The sequence below is a fragment of the Hordeum vulgare genome, chromosome 2H, assembly GCF_904849725.1.
Source record: "Hordeum vulgare subsp. vulgare chromosome 2H, MorexV3_pseudomolecules_assembly, whole genome shotgun sequence".
In the NCBI taxonomy this organism is placed as follows: domain Eukaryota; kingdom Viridiplantae; phylum Streptophyta; class Magnoliopsida; order Poales; family Poaceae; genus Hordeum; species Hordeum vulgare.
In genome coordinates, this window is record NC_058519.1 from 288,259,997 (window position 1) to 288,279,948 (window position 19,952).

Consider the following 19,952-nt stretch of genomic DNA (forward strand, 5'->3'; position numbering starts at 1 on the left):
AGAAGAGAAGAAGGAGAAGGAGGAGGAGGAGGAGGAGAAGGCCAAGGACCTTCTAGTCCTTCTCCTCCTCCTCCTCCTTCTCCTCCTTCTTCTTTATTTCTTCTTCTTCTTCTTCTTCTTCTCCTCTTTCTTCTCCTCTTTCATATTCTCCTTGCATTAATTTCCCCAACAATGATATAATTAGCCTATTTAGCTCCAAAAAGACATTATAAGCTCAAATTGGCATAAGAACATTGGTTAGCTCATTAATATTATATACTTAGCTTGTTTTCCTCTAAAATTGGATAATTAGCCCATTTAGCTCCAAAAAGACATAATTAGCTAATTGAGCACCAAGAAGAGGAGAAGAGGAGAAGAAATAGGAAAAATGAAAAGAAAGAAGAAGAAGAAGAAGAAGAGAAGGAGGAGGAGGAGAAGGAGGAGAAGGCCAAGGACCTTCTAGTCCTTCTCCTCCTTCTTCTTTATTTCTTCTTCTTCTTATCCTCCTCCTCTTTCTTCTCCTCTTTTATATTCTCATTGCCTTAATTTCCCCAACAATGACATAATTAGCCCATTTAGCTCCAAAAAGACATTATAAGCTCAAAATGGCATAAGAACCTTGGTTAGCTCATTAATATTATATACTTAGCTTGTTTTCCTCTATAATGACATAATTAGCCCATTTAGCTCCAAAAAGACATAGTTAGCTAATTTAGCTCCAAGAGGAGGAGAAGAGGAGAAATGAAAAGGAAGAACAAAAAGAAGAAGAGAAAGAGAAGAGAAGGATAAGGAGAAGAAGGAGGAGGAGAAGAAGAAGAAGAGAAGAAGGAGAAGGAGGAGAAGGAGCCCTCCTTATTCTCCTTCTTCTTACCTCCTTCTTCTCCTCTTCTTCTCCTTCTTCTTCTCCTATTCTCCTCCTCGTTCTCCTTCACCTTCTCCTCATCCTCCTCCTCCTCCTCCTTATTCTTGTTTTTTCTTCTCCTTCTTCTCTTCTTGCTTATTCTCCTTTTTCTTCAATTTAGCTTATTTGTCATATATATGTTGTTGTTCTTCTTCTTCTGACTTTCTTATTCCCATTTTGCAGATTGGATGTACTTCATGCATGGAAGCTGGCATTGGAGTGCTTTAGTTCCCGTTTTTATTTGAGTTGATGAACAATGTCGAACTATATGTATATGTATATACGGATGAACAATATATGTGCAATTATATGTATGTATATATGGATGAAACTTTGTATGTGTTTGTTCTTTTGATATATGGGATGTACGTTGATGAACAAATGGCATTGATGAGCTTTATATGTATATCATATATGTGTTGTGACCAATTTATCATATATGTGCTATGAATTATATATATATATGTGCTGTGAAATAGAAAAAATAAACAAAAATGTGACAATATAGGATCTTTGCTGTCTGCCAGCTGATGGCAAACGCCTTTGCCATCAGCTGACTGATGGCAGAGGTGCCACATGGCACCCAGCTATGCTCCCTGGGTGTCCATATAGTCTCTTTGCCGTCTGCTTCCTGGGGGGGGGGAGACGACAAAGAAGAGGGCACGGAGGAGGGGGAGGAGGGGTAGGCAGATGACAAAGAGTGGAGGGGGGAGGAGGTGGAGGCAGACGACAAAGCGTGGAGGTGGAGGCAGACGGTAAAGAAGAGGGCGAGGCAGACGGCAAAGCCTCCGTTAGCCCCTAACGGAGGCAACGCCTGTCGGCTGCCGTCTCGACCTCTTTGCCGACTGCTCTTATGAAAAGCTGACGGCAAAGCTCTTTGTTGTCCGCTTCGGTGAGGCTGACGGCAAAGAAGCTACAATGCCGTCGTAGGCTGACGCAGAATTTTTGCCGACAGGAGTTTTCTTTGCCGCTTGTGTATTACTCTTTGCCGTCGGTGGAGTCCTCTTTGCCGTCTATGATGGCAGATGGCAAAGAAGCTGATTCATGTAGTGAATTCTCTCGTACGAGCCCGGCCCGTGCCTCCCGTCATCACAACAGTGGTCTCTCGAGGGAAAGCGTTTGGAGAAAGAAGAACAAGGGGATACGCGACAGTGGTTGGCAAATTGGAATAGGAAGCGGTGAATGAGCAAGTCCTGTCGCGCCCCCTTCTTTATAGGGAAGGCGCGGGGCTGGCTCTTTACTATTTGAAAAGACCGAACATTACCAAGCAAACCACGCTCGCGACCGTCCCTCTCCGGCAGTACCATGACTAGTTGTGGTAGTTATTATTTTTCCATGCACACCCGTGCGTTCTCCCGGGCCTGGCCCAGCAATGCTTTGCGTGTGTGGGTGGCCGAGGCCCGAGGGCTCTACCCTATAGGAAGAAGAAGGAGAGGTTGAAGAGTAGAGGAAATGTGGGTGGGATGAGAAACATGCTCCAAAATTCCATTTATTATATTTGTGGTTGACACAAGGATCGCGTCTCTTTGTCCAACGCGGTGCGGCTTTCTAGGCATGCCCCCTCAGACACTATCTGGCTCCACAACTCCCACGACTCGCATTCAATGCGCATCATGCGGAAAGCAGTAAAAATCATCACCATAACCATAGGAAAATGCGCCCGCCCGTATTTGTACACTACTTTGGGCCTATCCCAACAACGTTAAGTGTTGGGGAACATTGCATGGGAAACAAAAATATTACTACGCACACGCAATACCTATCCATGGTGATGATCATATACAAGAGGGGAGAGTGAATCTACATACCCTTGTAGATCGCTAAGCGGAAGCGTATATAACACGGTTGATGTAGTGGAACATCTTCGCGATTCAAATTGCATCCCGTCCCGCGATCTCATCACGATCCGTCCCGCGATCCATCATGATCCATCCCGATCTAGTGCCGCACAGACGGTACCGCCGTGTTCAACACACGTACAACTCGATGATGATAACCACTTTCTTGATCCAGCAAGAGGGGTGGAGAGGTATATGAGTTCTCCAACACGGATGCGTGGTGGTGGTGGTTGTGAACTAATCCAGCAGGGCTTCGCCAAAGCACCACCGGACTAGACTAGAGGAGAAACATATCTACAAAGAAGTAGATGGAGCACGTGGCTATTAGGGTTAGGGCTGCCTCTAATTCCTTTATGTGACAGCCCGAGACCGACGTTCCAGAAGATTCCCCTTTTCTTTTTCGTTTTCGTCGTGTGTCTATTTTCTTTTGTTGCATCATCATTGCATCATGCGCATCATCAGCATTGCATCGGCATCTCCGTTGCCGCCAGTTTTCAAAACTTGCATCCCTGTTAGTTGTCGGTTCTCGTCGTTGTCCGTTCTAAGCCCGACCGCACTCGCGCGCCCCGCGGCATCGCTTAATTCTTGTTTTCAAAAGTGTGCGTACAATTTTCTCTGATTGGGTTGAGATTTGATGTGCGGTCTTAATTTAATATAGGTAGGCCGTCTGTCAAGTTTCGTCGCAATCGGAGTCCGTCTGGTACCCGAACGGTCGGCCGTAGCGGCACCGTATTCGGTCTATCGTCGGACGTGTTCCGGTGTTTTAAAAAATACGTTGCCGGGTGTCGTTTCCCCTCTCATCTCCGCCTAGCCCCTCTGCAGAGTGCTTCGTCCCTACGCGCAGCCCAGTCCGAAACTTCCCCATGCCCGAGCCCGACGGTCGTGAACGTTGGGTCTGAATCAACCCTGTTTAACCGCAAACAGTCATCGGTTTGTCCATTGGACCCTAACCTATTTTATCGTGACCGTTCGATTACGATCGGAGGGCCCTAAGCTAGTTTCTTTTCTTATATAGACAAACCTCCTAGTTTTCCTCCCGCGCCGCCACCGTGTGTGTCCCACCTCGAGATCGTCCCGATCCAAAAATCCATGCCCAAGCCCCAATCCCCTCTGCTTCTCCAGCGCCTTGCCTCTGCTTCTCCAGTGCCTCGCCTCTGCGACCTGGATGCATCCATCAACCACAGCTGCCTCGTCCGTGTGAGCATAAGAGCAGAAGCTCCTGCAGGCACGCATCGCCAGAAGCGGCCTTGTCCCTCATGCCAGGCGACCCGGGTCCTCTCTCCTCCATGCCGTGCACCTCCTCCTCTTGATTCCCTATCTTCCCTGATCTCTTTTCTTATTTTTTGTCTTCCTTAGGAGCTCCTCGCTGTGCCTGGGAGCGAGCAGGTTCTGCAATGCCGCAGGTGCAGTAGCTTTGCCAACAACAGTTGGATCTCGCCATGTGATGCATGAACCGCAACAGCCCTCCGCCGCCGAAGCTCGATGCCATGGTCTTACCCGTCGCCGTACGGCCAGCACGTCGAGAATTGCCGGAGATCCTCCATGCCGCACCAACGGCAGCCGAGGCCTCGCGCCCGATCCCCCTCGCTCTCCTCGTAGGACCGGCAGCCGCCGGCAACCGAACCAGCTGTCCAGGACCCCGCGTTCCTTCGATCCCCTTCCCCTCGTTTCCCTCTCGTGCCTCCCATGTTCCTCTTTCTGCTCCCTCCCTCTCAGCTCTCTCTCTCTATCTTGACCAACATGAGCAGCAACCCCGCATGGATGGGGAGCTTGCAACTTGTGCACCGACGTTCCCACCACCGAATCGAGCTCCTGACGCCGAGAATGGATCCGCGATGCCAAGACCCCCTAGATCTGCGTCGAGCTCGCCTCCCTGCCCCATCCACGGCACGCCGTCGTCCTCCATGGTGCTACCCTGCTGCTTCCTCTGTTCTTCAGAGAAAACGAGCAAAGCCAGCGCCCCCTGGGCCCAAGTCCAGCTCGCCGTCGCCGGGAATCGGCTCCCTGCGGACGTATCCGTGACCTAGAGTGCATTCCCAACCCATCCACCTTGCTGGAAGCTCGAGCATCGAAGCCCTGTATCCCAGCCGGCCCCTTCTGTCCACTGTAAGAATGCCCCGATCTGAACTTTTTTTTGTTTTTCTCAGATCCATTCTCGTTGTTGGGCTTATTAAGGTTTCCATGTCTATTTTTTCCACAAGCAAAGTAGCAGCCGAGGTGGTTAGTGCCTCTGGTTTCTATCTGAGGGGTTCTGGGTTCAAATCCAAGGCACGCCCTATTATTTTCTTTTGCCTTGTTTTTTTCTTCAAGTTTGTTAGAGCAGCTTGTTCAGTTAAGTTAGTTCTGCTATTTCATCAGGGACACTGAGCTAGCCTAGTGGCAAGCACTCCACGCACAGATCCATGAGCACCTGGGATCAAATCCTAGTGCCCTCCTTTTTTTGCTTTGGACAAGCATTTTGCTAAGTCCATATTAAATCAACCGTGCATCGCGTGCAAAAATCATAGATATGTAGAACGTGTAGAATTTTGCGTAGATTAACATTTTCCAAGTGTCATGCATAATTAGAGCTGTTTAGCATGCTGTTTGCATAGGTTTGCGTGACGAGATGTCGAAAACGGTTTAGGTCATAACTATTTGTCCGTAGCTCCGTTGGAGATCATCTACTTATGTAAATCGAGTAGGATGACGTGTAGAATCACATGCTTCACATGTAGGCTTTTCCATCCGTCGTGTCCTAAGAACGAGATACGCGGCTCCTATCGGGTTCGTTGACACATCGGGCGGCCTTGCTGGATTAGTTTTACCTTTGACGGAATATCTTGTGCATCGGGATTCCGGTGATGCTTTGGGTAATCTCAGAGTTGAGGTTTTCCACTAGGGAATCTGACGAGATCGTGAGCTTCGTGATTGTGGATTTCTATGCGGCTTGTGGTAATTTGTGATGGACTAGTTGGAGCACCCCTGCAGGGTTAAATCTTTCGGAAAGCAGTGCCCGCGGTTATGTGGCAACTTGGAAGCTTTGATTAACACTGGTTCTAGATAACTTGAAGTTAACTGAATTAAAATATGCCAACTGTGTGCGTAACCGTGACTGTCACTTTCATGAGTTCCTTCTCCAATCGCGGACACGGTGGGGTTATGTCTGGCGTAGGTAGGTGTTTAGGATCATTCATTTGATCATCCGTAGTTCCCGTCCGCTATGCGTAGATCTCCCCCCTCTTATTTCTTGTACTCGTAAGTTTAGCCACCAAATATATGCTTAGCCGCTGCTGCAACCTCACCACTTAACCATGCCTCACCCATTAAGCTTTGCTAGTCTTGATACATTTGGAAATGAGATTGCTGAGTCCCCTGTGGCTCACAGATTACTACAACACCAGTTGCAGGTACACGTAAAGGTTACTTGACGCGAGCGCGTTGATTGTTCATTTGGAGTTGTTTATTCTTCTTCTTCTTCATCGATCTAGGATGGGTTCCAGGCCGACAACCTGGGATAGCAAGGATGGACGTCGTTCTTCTTTTGTCGTTTGTTTCCGTCCGTAGTCGGACCCTGCTCTTACTCTTGATGAATATGTAATGTTATGCTGTGACTCTGATGTAGCTTGTGGAGAGTGTAAGCCAATTCCATATATATATATCTCTTCTTTTTAGTACATGTACTTGTAACGATATCCATTATTGCGACACGACGAGATGCGCTTCTATCCCTAATGAGGCCTTCGTGCCAAATTGAGGATAGGGAAGCATCTTGGGCGTGACACTTTAGTATATATAGGAGGGAGGGAGAGGAGGAGACACCCTCAAATCCACAAGGTTTGGCCAGAATTGGTGGTGGAGGAGTCCTACTCCAATCCTACTAGGAGTAGGATTCCTCCTCTCCACTTGGAAACCCTTTCCTCCTCTTCCACCTTTGGGTTTATTTCCTTCTAAAACCACATGGGCCTTAGTGGGGGCTTAGGACAGCCCACTAGGGGCTGGTTTGTATCCTCCCAAAGCCCATGAGGCCCCTCAAAGCCTGACACCCCTCTCGCTGGTCCCCGGTACCCTCCCGGCACTCCCAGTACACTACCAAAGTACCCAAAACTTTTCCGGTGACCAAAACAGGACTTCCTATATATCAGTCATTACCCATGGACCATTCCGGAGCTCCTCATGACGTCCATGATCTCATCCGGGACTCCGAACAATTTTCGGTTACCAACACACATAACTCAATAATACTGAAACATCACCGAACCTTAAGCGTGCAGAACCTGCAGGTTCGAGAACTATGTAGACATGACCTGAGACATATTTTGCTCAATAACCAATAGGGGGACCTGGATGCCCATATTGGCTCCTACATATTCTATGAATATCTTTATCGGTTGAAACTCTATGTCAAGGATTCAGTTAATCCCATAAGTTGTTACCTTTTTTCCTTCGTTATGTTACTTGCCCGAGATTCGATCGTCGGTATCTCCATGCCTAGTTCAATCACGTTACCGGCAAGTCTATTTACTCTTTCCGTAATACAAGATCCCGTGACCAACTCCTTAGTCACATTGCTTGCAAGGCTTATTGTTATGTTGTATTACCAAGTGGGCCCCGAGATACCTCTCCGTCATACAGAGTGACAAATCCCAGTCCCGATTCACGCCAACCCAACAGACACCTTCGGAGATACCTGTAGAGACCGTTTATAGTCACCCATTTATGTTGCAATGTTTGATACACACAAGGTATTCCTCCGATGTCTGGGAGTTGCATGTTTTCATGGTCATAGGAACAAATATATTGACATGCGGGAAACAATAGCAATAAACTCACACGATTCATAGTTTGGGGCTTGTCCATCACATCATTCTCCTCATGATGTGATCCCATTATCAAGTGACAACACTTGTCTATGTCCAGGAAACCTTGACCATCTTTTATCAACGAGCTAGTCAACTAGAGGATTACTAGGGACAGTGTGTTGTCTATGTATCCACACATGTATCTGAGTTTCCACTGCTAGAAAAAAGGCTGTTAGTGGTTGCTACGTCAACAGAAACCTTCTGTCGTCTCTTGAGCTTGCGTTGTTTTTTCCCTTGAATAGGAAAGGGCGATGCAGCATAGGAGCAGTAAGTATTTCCCTCAGTTTGAGAACCAAGGTATCAATCCAGTAGGATAATCGCGTCAAGTCCAAAGTACCTGCACAAACACAAAAGAGCTTGCACCCAACGCTATAAAGGGGTTCTCAATCCCTTCAAGATTGATTGCAAAGTGAGATCCGAAGGCGGAAAGTGCAACGAAGTAAAAGAGTAAGGCTGAAAATATGGTGTGAAGTAGACCCAGGGACCATAGTGTTAACTAGAGGCTTCTCTCAAAATAGCAAATATTACGGTGGGTAAACAAATTACTGTCGAGCAATTGATGGAACAGCGCAAAGTCATGACGATATCTAAGGCAATGATCATACATATAGGCATCACGTGCGAGACAAGTAGACCGATACTTTCTGCATCTACTAATATTACTCCACACATCAACCGCTATCCAGCATGCATCCAGTGTATTGAGTTCATGACGAACAGAGTAACGACTTAAGCAAGATGACATGATGTAGAGGGATAATCTCAAACCAATGATGAAAACCCCATCTTTTTACCCTTGATGGCAACAAAATGATGCGTGCCTCGCTACCCCTTCTGTCACTGGGTGAGGTCACCGCATGGTATGAACCCAAAACCAATCACTTCTCCCATTGCAAGAATCATAGATCAAGTTGGCCAAACAAAACCCACAACTCGAAGAGAATTACAAGGATATGAAATCATGCATATCAGAGATCAGAAGAATCTCAAATAAGATTCATAGATAATCTGATCATAAATCCACAATTCATCGGATCTCGACAAACACACCGCAAAAGAAGATTACATCGGATAGATCTCCATGAAGATCATAGAGAACTTTGTATTGAAGATCCAAGAGAGAGAAGAAGCCATCTAGGTACTAGCTATGGACCCGTAGGTCTATGCATGGTGAACTACTCACGCATCATCGGAGAGGTCATGGTGTTGATGAAGAAGCCCTCCGTATCCGAATCCCCCTCCGGCAGAGAACTAGGACATGCCCCAGATGGGATCTTGCGGAGACAGAAGCTTGTGGCGGCGGAAAATTAGTTTCGATGATCTCCTGATTTTTTCTCGAATTTTTGGGAATATATAGGCGAAAGACCTAGGGCAGAGGTGGACGAGGGAGCCCACAAGCCTGGGAGGCACGGGCCCCCACTGGCCGCGGCTAGGGGGCTTGTGGGGTCCCTGATGGCCCCCTGCCTTGGTTCTCAAGTTCCCCGATCTTCTTCTATTTTAGAAAAAATCTTTTTGTTAGTTTCGTTCCGTTTGGACTCCATTTAAAATCCTCCTCTAAAAAGGGTCAAAACCACGGAAAAAACAGGAACTGGCACTTGGCACTGAGTTAATAAGTTAGTCCCAAAAAAGATATATAAGGCATACAAAACATGCAAAGTTTGACAAGATAATAGCATGAAACCAGCAAAATTTATAGATACGTTGGAGATGTATCAAGCATCCCCAAGCTTAACTCCTCCTCGTCCTCGAGTAGGGAAGTGATAAAGACTGAATTTTTGATGTGGAATGCTACCTAGCATAGTTGTCCTTTGTAACTTCTTTCGTGTGACATGAATGTTCAGATCCGTAAGATTCAAAACAATAGTTTTCTATTGACATGAAAACAATAATACTTCAAGCAAACTAGCAAGGTAATCATGAACTTTCAAAATAACAAGGCCAAGGAAAGTTATCCCTACAAAATCATATAGTCTGGCGATGCTCCATCATCCTCACACAACTAATTTAAATCATGCACAACCCCGGTATTGGCCAAGTAATTGTTTTCGCACTCTTACTTTCTCAAACTTTTTATAACTATCACGCAATACATAAGCGTGAGCCATGGATATAGCACTATAGGTGGAACAGAGTGTGGTGGTGGTTGTGAGACAAAAAGGGAGGAGATGGTCACATTGACTCGGCGTATCAAAGGGCTATGGAGATGCCCATTAATAGATATCAATGTGAATGAGTAGGGATTGACATACAAAGGATGCACTAGAGCTATAAGTATGTGAAAGCTCAAAAGGAGAACTAGTGGGTGTGCATCCAACTTGCTTGCTCATGAAGACCTAGGGCAGTTTTGAGGAAGCCCATCATTGGAATATACAAGCCAAGTTATATAATAAAGATTCCCACTAGCATATGGTGGTGACGAAACGAGAGGCTCTCAATCATGAAGAACATGGTGCTATTATGAAGCACAAGTGTGGAAAAAGATAGTAGCATTGTCCCTTCTCTCTTTTTCTCTCTCTCTTTTTTATTTGGCTCTTGGGACTCTCTTTTTTTCTCTTTTTTTGTTTGGGCTCTTTGGCCTCTTTTTTTATTATTTCCTCACATGGGACAATGCTCTAATGATGATCATCACACTTTTATTTACTCACAGCTCAAAGCTCAGAATGATGATGACTCTATAGAAAATGCCTCCGGCAGTGTACCGGGATGTGCAACGATCTAGCTTGGCGTATGACATTGAAACATCTCGCTAGCTATCTTACGATCATGCAATGGCCATATGAGAGTGACCGCACAAGTCATGAGACGGAACGGTGGGAGTTGCATGGCAATATATCTCGGAATGGCTATGAAAATGCCATAGTAGGTAGGTATGTTGGCTGTTTTGAGGAAGGCATATGGTGGGTTTGTGTACCGGCGAAAGTTGTGCGGCACTAGAGAGGCTAGCAATGGTGGAAGGTGAAAGTGCATCTATACCAGGGACTCACATTAGTCATGAAGAACTCACATACTTGTTGCGAAAGTTTTTATTAGTAATCGCAACAAAGTGCTAAATGCATACTCCTAGGGGAAGGGTTGTAGGTGTTAACCATCGCGCGATCCCGACCTCAACACAAAGGATGACAATCAATAGAACAATTATGCTCCAACTTCCTAACATAGCGGTTCACCATACGTGCATGCTACGAGAATCACTAACTTCAACACAAGTATTTCTAGATTCACAACACCCTACTAACGTAACTCTTAATATTACCAAATCCACATCTCAAAACTAATTGAGAGGAATCAAGACTTCTCTTTCTACTCAATGCACATGAAGATGGAGGTTTTTGTATCCTATTTGGGTACCTATCACCTTTGGGACTACTTTCGAAGCACAAGCCAACTACCAAGTCACGCACCGCCGTGCTCTAAAAGATCTAAGTGAAGCACATAGAGCAAAATTATCTAGCTCAAAAGATATAAGTGAAGCACGATGATCATTCTAGCAAAATCACGATGAGTGCATGTCTCTCTCAAAAGGTGTGCAGAAAGGATTATTGTGACACAACAAAAATAAAAGACTCCTACAATACAAGACGCTCAAAGAAAAACACATATCATGTGGTGAATAAAAATATAGCTCCAAGTAATGTTACCGATGGATTGAAGACGAAAGAGGGGATGCCTTCCCAGGGCATCCCCAAGCTTAGGCTTTTTGGTGTCCTTGAATTTGGCTTGGGATGCCTTGAGCATCCCCAAGCTTGAGCTCTTTCCACTCTTTATCCCTTTGTCCATGAGAACATCACCCAAAACTTGAAAACTTCACAACACAAAACTTAAACAGAAACTCGTGATAACATTAGCACAAGAAAACAAACTACCACCTCTTTAGGTACTGTAGCAATCTTGATATCTATTTATATTGGTGTTAGCATACTATATTCTCACTTTTCCATGGCTAGTACCCCCCGATACTATCCATAGTTTCATCGAAACAAGCAACCAACTCAACAAAAACATAATCTGTAAAAAATAGACCAGTCTGTAGCAATCTGTATACTTCGTATACTTCTGGTACCTCAACAATTCTGAAACATTACGAATGCTTGGGAAAAAGGCATATGAACCAGAAGAAAAAAGAATCAACCCAGAAGCTCTTTCAGAATAAAATGGAAAAATAATCTCATGAGCGAAAAGTTTCTGTCTTTTTCCAGCAGGATCAAACAACCATCACCAAGACTAGTCATAAAGGTTTTACTTGGCTCAAACACAAAAAGAAACACAAAATAGACTATCATAACAGAATTATGATGGCATGGATGCAAGAAAACAGAAACAAAAAAAGTAAATTCATTGGGTTTCCTCCCAACAAGCGCTATTGTTTAACGCCCTTAGCTAGGCATAAAGCGGTAGAATCACGTATCGTCGTCTTTGGTGCTCAAACCATAAGTAGCCCTCATCACGGATTCATAAGGCAATCTTATTTTCTTTCTCGGAAAATGCTCCCTGCGCTTATTTAAAGGAAATTTAAATCTAATATTCCCTTCCTTCATATCGATTATAACACAAATAGTCCTTCGGAAAGGTCTACCAAGAATGATAGGGCATGTAGGATTGCAATCAATGTCACGCACAATGAAATCCATGGGTACATAGTTCCTATTTGCAATAATAAGAACATCATTGATCCTTCCCATGGATTTCTTGACAGTAGAATCCGCAAGATGCAAATTAAGAGAACACTCTTCAATCTCATTAAAACCCAGAATATCACATAAAGACTTTGGAATCGCGGAAACACTAGCATCCAAATCACACAAAGCATTGCATTCATAGTTTTTGATTTTGATTTTGATAGTAGGTTCCCACTCATCATGATGCTTTCTAGGGATAGAAACTTCCAATTCAAGTTTCTCTTCAAGAGATTTTATCATAGCTTCGACGATATGATGGGTAAAGGCCTTGTTTTGGCTATAAGCGTGTGGAGAGTTTAGCATGGATTGCATCAAGGAAATGCATTCAATCAAGAAGAAACTATCATAATTGTATTCCTTGAAACCCAAAGTAGTAATTTCATTACTACTCAAAGTTTTAATATCTTCTACTCCGCTTTCAATGCTTTTAGCATCAAGATTGATGGACTCCGAATCATTGGGGCGTTTTTCAACCAAAGTGGATCCATATCCAGCCCCATCATCATTAGGTTTGACACAAGAAAACAAAGATTCAATGGGAGTCACACCAAGCACTTTAAGATCTTCGTGATTCTTATCACGAGAACACGCCTTTTTAAGCCATTCATGTCTAGCACGAATTTGGGCGGTTCTTTGTTTGCTCTCACTCATGGAAACACGCATAGCTTTCAAAGTTTCATCCATATAGATCTTGGGAGGAGCACATCTAACTTTCAAAGCATCAATATCACTAGACATTCTATCAACGCTCCTAGCCAAATCGTCAATTTTGAGTAGTTTTTCCTCTATGGAGGCATTGACAATATTTTGTGAGTTGATAAACTCTTTGATATTACTCTCTAGATAAGAGGGTAATCTATTGTAATTTCCATGAGTATTGTTGTAGGAGTTGCCAAAAATATTAGAGGAGTTACTAGGAAAAAGCCTAGGAACATAGTTTCCTCTAAAAGCATTGTTGTTGCCAAAATTATTCCTACCAAAAAAATTAACGTCCAAGCTAGCGTTGCTACTCTCAATCAAAGAAGACAAGGGAATATCATGAGGATATAAAGGAGCACTTCTATTATCAACAAAATTCATTAACTCATCCATCTTAGCACTCAACGAGTTAATTTCTTCTATAGCGTGTACCTTCTTACTAGTAGGTGACCTTTCAGTGTGGCACTGAGAGTAGTTTTTCATGATATTGTCTAGGAGTTTTGTGGCTTCTCCTAACGTGATTTCCATGAATGTTCCACCTGAGGCGGAGTCCAAGATATTTCTAGAAGCGAAATTCAAGCCAGCGTAGAAGATTTGAATAATCATCCAAAGACTCAAGCCATGAGTGGGATAATATCTAATCATGAATTTCATCCTCTCCCAAGATTGTGCAAAATGTTCATGATCAAGTTGCTTAAAATTCATGATATCATTACGGAGAGAGATAATCTTAGCCGGCGGAAAATACTTGGATATATAAGCATCTTTGCACTTGTTCCAAGAATCAATACTATTTTTGGGCAAAGACGAAAACCAAGTTTTTGCTCGATCTTGCAACGAGAAAGGAAAAAAGCTTCAATTTAATCACATCATTATCCACATCTTTCTTCTTTTGCATATCGCAAAGCTCAATGAAGGTATTAAGATGGGATGCGGCATCTTCACTAGGAAGGCCGGAGAATTGCTCTTTCATAATAAGATTCAGCAAAGCGGCATTGATTTCGTATGACTCCGCACTAGTGGCGGGAGCAATCGGAGTACTAATAAAATCATTATTTATTAGTATTCGAGAAGTCACAAAGTTTGGTGTTCTCAGTCATGGTGACTTCAGCAAGCAAACAAGCACACAAGCGAACAAAGAGCAACCGAGAAAAAAGGGCGAACGAAAAAGACAAACGAAGAAAAGGGAAAATATTTTTTTGTAAATTTTTGTTTTTCAGAAGTGGGGGAGAGGAAAACGAGAGTCAAAAAACTAAATGCAAGAGATGAGTTTGCAACACTTACTTGGATGAGTTCTTGACTTGATCCTCCCCGGCAACGGCGCCAGAAATCCTTCTTTTTCGTCGACAGAAACCTTCTGTCGTCTCTGGATCTTGCGTTGGTTTTACCCTTGAAGAGGAAAGGGCGATGCAGCACAGGAGAAGTAAGTATTTCCCTCAGTTTGAGAACCAAGGTATCAATCCAGTACGAGAATCGCGTCAAGTCCAAAGTACCTGCACAAACACAAAAGAGCTTGCACCCAACGCTATAAAGGGGTTGTCAATCCCTTCAAGATTGATTGCAAAGTGAGATCTGAAGGCGGAAAGTGCAACGAAGTAAAAGAGTAAGGCTGAAAATATGGTGTCAAGTAGACCCGAGGGCCATAGTGTTCACTAGACGCTTCTCTCAAAATAGCAAATATTACGGTGGGTGAACAAATTACTGTCGAGCAATTGATAGAATCGCGCAAAGTCATGATGATATCTAAGGCAATGATCATACATGTAGGCATCACGTCCGAGACAAGTAGACCGATACTTTCTGCATCTACTACTATTACTCCACACATCGAACGCAATCCAGCATGCATCTAGTGTAATGAGTTCATGACGAACAGAGTAACGCCTTAAGCAAGATGACATGATGTAGAGGGATAATCTCAAACTAATGACGAAAACCCCATCTTTTTACCCTTGATGGCAACAACACGATGCGTGCCTCGCTACCCCTTCTGTCACTGGGTGAGGTCACCGCACGGTATGAACCCAAAACCAAGCACTTCTCCCATTGCAAGAATCATAGATCAAGTTGTCCATCAAAAACCCACAACTCGAAGAGAATTACAAGGATATGAAATCATGCATATAAGAGATCAGAAGAAACTCAAATAAGATTCATAGATAATCTGATCATAAATTCACAATTCATCGGATGTCGACAAACACACCGCAAATGAAGATTACATCGGATAGATCTCCATGAAGATCATGGAGAACTTTGTATTGAAGATCCAAGAGAGAGACGAAGCCATCTAGCTACTAGCTATGGACCCGTAGGTCTATGGTGACACTACTAGTAAAAAGGCTATTAGTGGCTCACCTATTTTGCCTATTAATGGCGCATTATAGGTCCGCCACTATTATCACGCCACTACTAATAAATAGTAATGGCGCACCCCTGGTGCGCCACTGTTAATATACATAACAGTGGCGCACCACCTGGTGCGCCATTAGTAGGCCCAGAAGTGCGCCACTACTGTGGGTTTACTAATGGCGCACTTGTAGATGGTGCGCCACTACTATGAATATTAGGATTTTTTAGCACATTGTAGCACATCATCATCATCATCGTCATCATCATCATCATTGTAACCTGTGCACTTTAGATGGTGCACAGGTTACAAAATACATTGTAGCACATCATCATCATCATCGTCAACTCTAACACATTGTAGCACATCATCACATCATATCGGAAATAGCTAATAATCATCATAGTCATTACCACCAATACAATTTAATACATTGTAGCACATCATCACATCATCACATTGTAGGACATCATCACATTGTAGCACATAATAACACATTGAACCTAGGACCTACTCCTCTGCTTATGTGGAATATCCAAAAACAAGATAGGCCCTAACTCTCCATTATGGAGAATGGAGATCATCTTTTCTCCAATTCTTGGCCTACACACAATGTTGCTTCCAAGTAGCTCTCTAGGATAGACCATACATTTTTTCCAATCTTTGATTGTCATGACTTCATCGGTTTTAGAAATCCGGTATGGACAGGTGTACATCAGATACCTAGGCTGACCTGGCCGCGCTGGTCGTATCATCATAACATGAACGCTACCTCTTGGTAACATCAGATGAGGCACACAATCTTCCGGGATTTTCTGTTGAAAAACATAGTATTAGCTTTGTAGCTAGCAATGTAGTTTAGTTTTACAAGAATTTATGCAAAAGATGCATGGATGTCGTAATAGTAAAAAATCTTACCATGCAATCTCCATGCATGTTACCGTAGTTCACCACGTGCACTAGTGGCACATATTGACCATATTGTCGGGAAGTTTTCTGATTGGTATTGTACTTCTCAAGATCAATTATAAAATGGACAAGATGATGTATCTCCTGACAAGTCAATTCTGCTTCATCATTGTAGTAATAGGTTCTGTCTACCATTTCCCGTACATTTTATAAAGAATGAAAATAAGCTGTTAATGGAAATAAGTTGTCAACTATTTTTAAATAAACAATATAAATTACTTAATAAATGTGTTTGAGAAACTCACATAATAGTAGAACTGGAGGCGTCTGCACATCGACCCGGATGTCGATATTACCTTCAATTTCATCTTCCGGGCGAATATCAAAGGTGATAAGCATATTAGGCTGAAATGCATAAGCCTCGCATAGTGCTACCCAAGTTTTGCATTCAAAATAGGAGTAGGTGTCTGCATTGTGCAATTTTACGGCAAAAGTATAACCATGCTCGGTCCTCAAGTGAACTATTTTTACCTCCATAGTTTCTTCACTACTGAAACCAATCTTATCCAACACATAATGTCTTGCATGGCAGGGGATACACTAGTAGAATAGTAAAAAATAAAAATTATAAGTTGAAGCAAAAGAAGTCATGCTTAATTACGAAAAAAGACTTGTCGTTGTGACTTACTTTATCCACTTCGAAGTCCCCATCCAGCATGATGCTGAAGCGCCTATCATCAACTAGGAAAGGCGTGTCGCAAAGGTCGCGGTTGTCTTGGCAGTATTCACACATAATGTATTCATCGTCAGACGACAATTCCTAAAATAGAGAAAATTTGGGCATGACATTTACTAAAAAGTGGACATATGGAGTTCGTGAAATTTGCCAGAACGGAAATGAATCAACATTCCAGCAAAACAAGCAAAGCTACCAAACATGAAGAGCACTCTTTCGGTGCAAGGGAAGTATCAAAAAGGAAAAGCATGAATGAACAAGAATAAAGAACATCAGCATTCTAGTTTCATCATTGTCAGATAATAATTGGCGAACATAATATCATAGGAGGGGAATGTGAGGATTAAACAACACCATCACAAGTTAACAACAACAGCTACTTAGTTATCTACATCAACCAGAAAATGCATTTGTTTCATATCATCGGTACATGAGTAACAAAGATGAAATGATTCACCTACATCTTAACTGTCTTTTGCCTGGTAACCATGCATCAAACTAAAGTGTCATGGTTTTAGTTTAAATTGTAAGTTTCATTATCTTACTTCAAATTTGAACTAAAACCACAACACTAATTTTAAATTAGAGCGAGTATACTATTCAAAGTTAGAACCCGAGTAGTTCAAACAATCGACTCAGCAACTATAGATGGTCGTGACCCATGAAGCCATTAGCAAGGTTCTTCTTAAGGCAACCAAACTGCATAACTAGAATCAGCAGTTCAAAAACACTAAAGCACACCAAATATAATCATGTCATTTCAAATAGCTTCTAGTTATGCTGTTTTAAACTGATGTTTGGTGTGTTTTTGCTATTTGAAGCTATTCTAATGCAGTTCAAATATAATCATGTCACTTCAAATAGCTTCAAATAGCATCAAAATAGCAAGGTTCATCTTAAGGCACACCAAATACAATCATTGTTCAAAAACACTAAAACACACCAAAAATAATCATCAGTTCAAGGCTTCGAGGGACAACAGTCAATGGTCCTTCACATGACACGTGAGCTTCTGTCACTAGCATCTCTTAAACTATTTGATCACATGCCCTGCACTTTGGTCATGACTTTTAGTTAATTCCTTTGCGAAGTGGCAGGAACAGAGGCTTTAGGCTAATAATCATGTGGACATGATGAAGCTAAACTCTGTTGGATGCACATTCTGAAGGACCGATAAAGTGAGAATAGAAAATTCAATTGTGGGTTTGCAGTTACATACATGTAGTGCACTTTATGGTGTTCACCTTGACAGGTAGAAAAATTACAGTTCATTTTATATTGAGAAACACGCTAGTGGCAAGCAAATTGATGTACCTTTTCACGTCATGCATGGTAGGAATACCATTAGTTTGGATGGAAGTTTGGTGCTCCTAAGTCCTGCAATGGGAAGGATGTGCAAGTACCAACGTATCATGTATTGGAGTGTTGTATGTTTTGCTCTATCATCACAAGTGAATGAGATCTGAAGGAAAAAAAGACTGTCCTGCACATCCACAACAAGCCTAACGTGGGCTACAGAAGGGGAATTACTGAATTCGCTGATGGAAAGCTAAGGAAGCCCTGTTGCTCTCATCTGCTTGATCTTAAGATTGCAAAGGAGATTGACCATCTAGTTCAAGCTATCGTAGATGACAGTGGCAAACTTTACAAGCGAGTCTTCGCTGATTATAAACTGGTTCAAGACAGATTGTATGTCCATTTACCCAAGGGGGTGATGTGAAAACCATCACCAGCAACCCTTAATGGGCTTAGCTGGAATCCTTTTACTCCACCAAGCCTGATTACTAGATGTGCTATGCTGAATTGGTTGGTTGTCCTAGTTCTGGCACCTGATATTTCTCTTGGCAGTGGATGCTGGAAGTTCTAGATCAGCTAACACATGAACAAGACCACCATCTATGTTCAATCTATGTTCAAAAATGCGGGGGAGGGAGGGGCGAACCTCGGGGTGAACCTCGTAGCCGAGGATGGGAGCACGGCGGAGGCGGAGGGGGAGGCGGCGGCGCCCTTGTCGTCTCCCATCTTCGGGGGTTCCTGGCGGCGGTGGGGAGAGGCAGGGAGCGGGGAGGGTGCGGTGCGAGGCGGACGGTGGCGCAGCGGCGAGGGGAGAGCAGGGGGTTCAGCCGGCGGCGGCAGATGCGGTGGGGGAGGCGGCCGGAGGGCCAGCCGGCAGCGGCAGGTGCGGTGGGAGGGGCGGCCGATGGGAGGGGCGGCCGGAGGGAGGAGAGCGGGAGTTTCTGGATTTGGATTGGGAGGGAGAACTACAAGGGGAGGGGAGGAGGAGTTTTTTTTTCACTTCTGGTTATCAATGGCGCACCCACATAAGAATGCGCGATTGGTAACCAGGATTACTAATGGCGCACCTGGTAAAAACTGAAAAAAAATATTAGTAGTGGCGCACCGTGGACGTGGTGCGCCATTACTAGTTAAAACTCGTAATGGCGCACTTCACACGGTGCGCCACTAGTAAGTGTAGGAAAGGGTGGGGCCAGGTCAAAGATAGTAATGGCGTACCAGACACATGGTGCGCCATTAGTAATATGGACACTAATGGCGCAACTGTATATGGTGCGCCACTGCTATATAGCAGTGGCGCACCAGATGCATGGTGCGCCATTAGTGTCCATATTAGCTATAGGCTTTTTTCTAGTAGTGTGAACTACTCACGCATCATCAGAGAGGTCATGGTGTTGATGAAGAAGCCCTCCGTATCCGAATCCCCCCTCCGGCAGGGCACCAGAACGTGCCCCAGATGGGATCTTGCGGAGACAAAAGCTTGCGGTGGCGGAAAAGTACTTTCGATGATCTCCTAATTTTTTCTGGAATTTTTGGGAATATATAGGCGAAAGACCTAGGGCAGGGGTGGCCTAGGGAGCCCACAAGCCTGGGAGGCGCGGTCCCCCCTGGCCGCGGCTAGCGGGCTTTTGGGGTCCCTGGTGGCCCCCTGCCTTGGTTCTCAAGTTCCCCGATCTTGTTCTGTTTCGGAAAAAATGTTTTCGGTAGTTTCGTTCCCGTTGGACTAC